Source organism: Lipotes vexillifer, unplaced genomic scaffold, assembly GCF_000442215.2.
Source record: "Lipotes vexillifer unplaced genomic scaffold, Lipotes_vexillifer_v1.1 scaffold640, whole genome shotgun sequence".
NCBI classification, from domain to species: domain Eukaryota; kingdom Metazoa; phylum Chordata; class Mammalia; order Artiodactyla; family Lipotidae; genus Lipotes; species Lipotes vexillifer.
Genome location: NW_006773138.1, coordinates 1,943,393 through 1,950,106, shown reverse-complemented (window position 1 = coordinate 1,950,106; position 6,714 = coordinate 1,943,393).

The following is a 6,714-nucleotide window of genomic DNA, read 5'->3' as shown; positions in this document are numbered from 1 at the left end:
TGAGAAGGTCATTCTCATGTACTGACAATGAACATCAAATTGGTACAAGCTTTGAGGGGGCAGTCTGCAATGTGTCTTAAAAATGCATATCCTTGGGCTTCCCTGGTGGCGCAGTGGTTGACAGTCCGCCTGCCGATGCAGGGGACGCGGGTTCGTGCCCCGGCCCGGGAAGATCCCACATGCCGCGGAGCGGCTGGGCCCGTGAGCCATGGCCACTGAGCCTGCACGTCCAGAGCCTGTGCTCCGCAATGGGAGAGGCCACAACAGTGAGAGGCCCACGTACCGCAAAAAAAATAAATAAAATAAAAAATGCATATCCTTTGACACAGTAATTCTATTCCTAGGAATCGATCCTAAGGATAACTTAAAATACATCAAAGATTTGGTTGCAGTTACCCCAAATGCAAGCATAATGCTCAGGAGAAGTTTGTCTCTTATCAGACTTGCTTAAAAGTGGCTTATGAGACATTCAATTTTCAGATAAGAGTTACTATTACAAGGTATTTAGGTCCAAATCCTAGCCATCTGGAGGATTTTAGAGGGAGAAAAAGCTCTCAGCTCTGTAAAGCAATAGGGTATTGAGAGGAGTGGACTGAAATGTCTAAGATGAGGCTCTGCCACTGACTTGCCCAGTGGTCACCTGCCCTCTCTGGACCTGTTTTCTCACCTATAAAATGGGGTAAAATCTGCCCATTATCTTGGACAGGCATGTAAGGAGGGCATCCAGCTTTCCCTTTTGTCTGTACTAGGGCTCTCTTTGTAATGGCACGGATTGTCTTCCACGGCTTCTCTCTGCCTTTAGAATGACACAATCCTTCCCACAGCCTCAAGCTTCCCAACAGTCTGGCTCAGCCTACTTCTCTGGCCTCATCATGGGTACAACCTCCCGGTCAGTCACTGTGCAGTCACTAGGTGCTGGAGATACACATTCCTCCCCCAGGGTTTTCACGTGTGCTCTTCCCTCTGCCTAAAATCCTATACGCGCTTTGCCTGGCCAACTCCTACTTATCCGTAAAGTCTAAGCTTAAATGTCACTCTTACCAGGTTATCTTCCCGGACGATCCCCAACATGGTTAGGTCCCCCCATTACATCCTGTCATAGTGTCTGCTACAGATCCTTCATAAGGCTTATCACAGTGGTCCTTCAATACCTGTTTACGCCATAATTTATTTGCTTTCCTCTCCCTCTCAAAACTTCATGAGGGCAGGTTCTATTTCTGACTTGCTCATGACTGTGTAGTGTCAGGGCTTGGCAGAGTGCCCAGCCCAGAGACACAAGGTAATTTTTTTTATATATAAATTTATTTATTTATTTTTGGATGCGTTGGGTCTTCGTCGCTGCGCGTGGGCTTTTCTTTAGTTGCAGCGAGTGGGGGCTACTCTTCGTTGCTGTGTGTGCAGGCTTCCTCTAGTTGTGGCAAGCGGGGGCTACTCTTCGTTGCTGTGTGCAGGCTTCTCATTGCAGTGGCTTCTCTTGTTGCGGAACATGGGCTCTAGGTGCATGGGCTTCAGTAGTTGTGGCTCGCGGGCTCAGTAGTTGTGGCGGCTTCTCATTGTGGTGGCTTCTCTTGTTGCAGAGCATGGGCTCTAGGAGCATGGGCTTCAGTAGTTGTGGCTCATGGGCTCTAGAGTGCAGGCTCAGTAGTTGTGGCACACGGGCTTAGCTGCTCCGCAGCATGTGGGATCTTCCCAGACCAGGGCTTGAACACTTGTCCCCTGCATAGGCAGGCGGATCCTTAACCACTGCGCCACCAGGGAAGTCCTAAGGTAATTTTTTAAATGAATGAATTCTTATCATCTTAGAGCATCAGGGATAGAGATCTAATGGCTTCATTTTACAGCTGACAAAATGAAGGCCCAGAGAAGACAAATGACTTTTCCCAGATCACATGGCCAATGAGTGGAAGAGGCAGTTTTAGAATTCATTCATTCATCCATTCAAAAAATCTTTTCTAAGAGCCTACTATGTTCCAGGCACTGTCCTAGGTGCTGGAGATAGAACGATGGCCAAAGCAGGCCCTGACCTCCTAGGACTTACCACCTGTAGTGGAGGAGATAAGCAGATAAACAAATAACACTTATATAACATATGAGATAGTGATATCTATGAAGAAAGAGATGCTCTAAAGACAACCGGTGAGGACTCAAACCCATGTTTTCTGCTTCCAAGTGCAGGCTCTTTCCACTACACCACGCTGCCTGCCCTAAGTAAACAAACAAAACCATAATTTATGAGGCTCCTTCAGCTGCCTGTGTGTGTGCTTGGTGGGGTGAAACCCTCATGAAGTCTGTGAAAAAGGGCCAACATCATCAGAAACAGCAGCTGACTGGCTTGCCTGCTAAAGCAGGTGTCCCAGCATTAGCCAGCCTGGCCTCTACTGCCTTGAAACTTCACATCTGGCGCCCAAAGAGAGAGGGGGTGTGTTTAAATAAGACAGCTATTGACCAAGTGGATTGAGGAGGGTTGGAGTTGGCTTGTGTCTGGGAATGATGCAAACCACAAGGGGACAGTACTCAGGAGGTGGACAGAAAACACAGATGGGCTCAAACTGCAGGCGTGACTACTGCCTGAGCACCCCACCCCCATCCCTGGGCGAAGCAGAGGGAGGCCTCTTCGCTGCCGAAGATCTGTTTATTTTTTCATTTATAAAGGCGCCCTCTGATGCCTGTACTTGGAGAAATCGAATGTGCACTCAGACCACTGACTTTCCTCTAAACTGTTTCAAGTAGAAACGGTTGAAACAAGAGTTCAGAACATATGCAGAATGACACAGCAGCCCACTGAGAGGGAGGGGTGCTGGTGGATCAAGGGGGTCATGGATTGGACAGGTGAGCAGATCACAAGGCTGCCTATTGAAACACTCCCTCCTCACTTTGGCAGAGCATCAGTTTTGATAGTCCAAAGTGTTGTTTATAACATAAAGTAGATACCCTAATAAAGATTAGTTGAAAAACAAACAAATGAAGGATGACAACTCATTTTTCTCACATAGGGAAGATTAAAGCCCAAAACACTGCTTTGAAAATAATGATAGTAATCATTTCCTGACCAAGCACTATGAACCAGACATTTCATGATCTCTCATCCTCACACTAATCTTGACATAGATATTATCTTCATCTTAGAGATGAGCAAACTGAGGCTCAGGGAAGTTCAGTGACTTTCGAGAAGTCACACTGGTGGTGAATGGGCACTGAGCTCCAATCTGTCTCTAAAATCCAAGTACTTTCTACAAAACCAAGAAGTGACAACCACTTGCTGGAGAGCAAAAAGCAACCCTCTCTAGCTGCTCTGCTGCTACTAACGTTGTTACTGGTTGGGAAGCCACATAATTCATGTTGTGAGTTATGTACGATTCTAAGTAAGGGTGGGGGGCTTCATGCAGAGGCTTCAGGATAGCTGGTCCCTTATTTTAGGGGTGAGTTTAGGAGTTTGCAGCAAGAATTCACTGCTAGAATAGAATCATATCATTGTACAATCCCAAGTATAATGGCTGTTCAGTGAGTGCCTGATGTGAACCCTAGTTACGACAAGCAAGACTGCTTACTGCACTCCACCCCACTGGAAAAGAACTCATGTCAGGAGTGAATGACAACGGGACACTCCGTCTGCCCCTCAAGTCCCCCAGCTCTACTGTATGCTAGCCTGGTAGTAGCCTCTCTTAATTTCCTAATTCACAAAATTGGGCTGATATCTACACTTCACAAAATTGTGAGGAATAAAGTATATGGAAACACCTGGCATGGAACAGGTATACAATAAATATGACTTTGGTCATATTTATTCATTATTCATAGGATGAGTTTGGTTGACCAGTCTGGGACTATGGGTCATTTTGGCCCAAAGAATTCCAGGGAGATGCAGTCAGTTCCAGGTCTAAATCAGAGTGTGTGTTCGTGCGTCAGAGAACGGCCTACATGGATCCTTAGTGGAACCGTGGAACCAATCCCATCTCCATGGTTTAACGAGGACCATGGCTCAGGCAAGAGCCAGAGGATTTCCAAGCATGAGATGAACCAGCAAAAGGCTAATCATTCCACATTTGAAGTCACTCCCAATTCTCTCCTGTCCTGAGTTTCCAAGGGGATCAAAAGAATCATTTGCCTAAAACTGAATTAAATCCAACCTCAAGCTTGTTCATCTTGAGACAGAACAAGCTTTTCCTCGGCTTGTTCTGTCTCAAGATGCAGGTGCAATTTGGCCTTTATGACCTATTTCATACTGGTGATTCTCTCTTCAGGCTACAAATGGCGATGTTTCTAATGTACGAATCTGAGATGTTAAACTTCTTCAATGGCTTCCTATTGCCTGTAGAGTGAAGTCCAAACTACTTAGCAAAGACTTCTGTGATCTGGCCCCTACCTACTTATTTGTCTCATAACCCACTATTCCATTTGTCACTAAACCACTTACAGCTCCCTAAACACTCTGTGCTTTCTCATGTGTCTATGTCTTTTATGTAGTATGTCCTGTTCCTTTTGCCTGGGGTGCCCTTCACTTTCCCATGTGGCAAACTTCTATTCTCAGTTTAAGCACTTCATCCTCTGTGAATCCTTAATCCCTGAGGTAGTCACAAGACAACCCTTCCCTGGACTCACCCTTACGCAGGGAAGGAAGGACATGGTACAGTGGAAAGAATATAGGTTTCAAGTCAGAAAGCCTGGAGTTTAAACTCTGGCCCTCCTCCCAGGCCAGCTGGAACACCAACCAGAGGGAAAGACATAGTCTTCTAGCCTAATGTATAGTCCACTGGTGTGGTTTTCCTTATGTAAGGACAGATGCAGGGGCTTGTAACCAAAAGATTCAGTGACCTGAAGCACTGGTGAGATCATCCCTATCTGGGATTGACAATTCTAAAGGTGTAATTCATTTAACTCCTTTTGTTCCAACCTCCATGTTTGCTCACACATCCATGTGACAGGAAGTCAGCTTCCTATACAGGTTTGCTAATCACAACCACTTGAGTATTCCAGTTCCTCCAATTTTTTGTTACAAATTTATTATTAAAAATAAATGCATCTCACCTTTGCCACTTACTGGCCAAATCATTTAAACTCTGAGCCTCTTTTATCTTCATTTGTAGATGAAAAGTGTGAGGATTAGAGAAAATGGATTGAGCACAAATTTTGGCCCATGGTAAGCACTAATATTATTGTATCATTATAGCACATTTAAATTATTTATGTATGTCTCTCCCTCCACTAGATAGTAATCCCTCAAGGGCAAGAAATTCATCTTTATATCCCCCAGCATCTAGCACAACAGTGCTGGGCACATAGAAACTTTTGGCAAAAGTCTGTGAGATGCATAACACGCACGCATTTTGCCTTTCCAATGACTGTCAGTTCCAGGAAGGCAGAGAACTTGTTGTGTGCTTTTCTTTTATCTTGGTTGTTCAGTGAGTTGTGGAGCAAATGGTTGTGGAGCAAATCAGTAAGCAGTCATTCAAGGCAAACTCATGAGTAGACCAACACATTCTTCTTCTTAGCAGTTGCTCTACAGTGGAAAAGTTACACGTTGTGAAGTCTGAAGACCTTGGTTCTAGCCCTGGTCCACTCCCTTAATGTGAGGTGTTAGGCATACTCGTTAAATGACCTACGCTTGTTTTCTGCAAAACAGGGGAGAGAAAAACCTTGAGGGTTATCACAAGGATGAAATAGGATGAAGTAAAGCACCATGTAAAGGTGGAATATAACTAAGAGGGACAAGGGAAACACTCCTATCAGGCTTTATGGTTTTCAGGAAAATGATTCTGCTTCCTGTACATCCCATTCCAGGAGAGAATAAAAAAGCACAATACCATGATTATGCTATATTCATGTAATTTTCACATATCTTTTAGGAAAACCTGGTTTTGAGAAGACTCCCTTGGCCTAATTCAGAGCAATCAGTGGCTAACAAGTGTCCTGAGGCCACTTTACTACCTACATGGCTTAAATAGGGCAAAAAATGCCAAATTTCTTTTTGTTTTTCTTACAAAGCTTAAGTCAAAGGCAAGGCCAAGAGTTGGACAATCTTTTCCAAGGAAAAAGTGTTCTTGATTTAAACTAAAAGCAACCAAATGGATTACTTAGGGAACGATGCTCTGTTCAGAAGAGTTTCCTGATGATCTAAAATTAATTATAAAACTTTATTCTAGCCTCTCTTTACCTTCTTCTTAACATTTATTAGTCTACTTATCTAACTTTGTAATTTAGTAAGTATGGTATACTGAACATAATTGAATCTTTGTTTACAGATTCAAGACCATGTGGCAGGGATGCTGTAGAGAGGACTCATGCAGCAGATGGGTGGCTGAGTTAGATAAGCATTAAGATCACCTTCAAATCTGACAATCTGGGATCTGAACAACTTAGTTGTACTTTCACTTGTAAAAACGAACATGAATCATCATTGGGCGGTGTGGCAATGTGAACTAATATATAGCCAAGAGCAGTATAGTACAGTGGTTAAGACTGCAGGCACTAAAGCCAAATTGTCAGGATTGATATCCTGGCTCTGTCACTCGCTAACTCTGTGACCTTGAACAAGTTTCGTTATTTCTCTGCTTCAGTTTCCTCATGTGTAAAATGGAAATAAAAGTACCTGTCTCTTAGGGTTGCTGTAAGGATTAAGAGTTAATGTAGGGGGGCTTCCCTGGTGGCGCAGTGGTTGAGAGAGATCGGAACGATGCAGGGGAGGCGGGGTCGTGCCCGGGGCCGGGGAGGACCCAC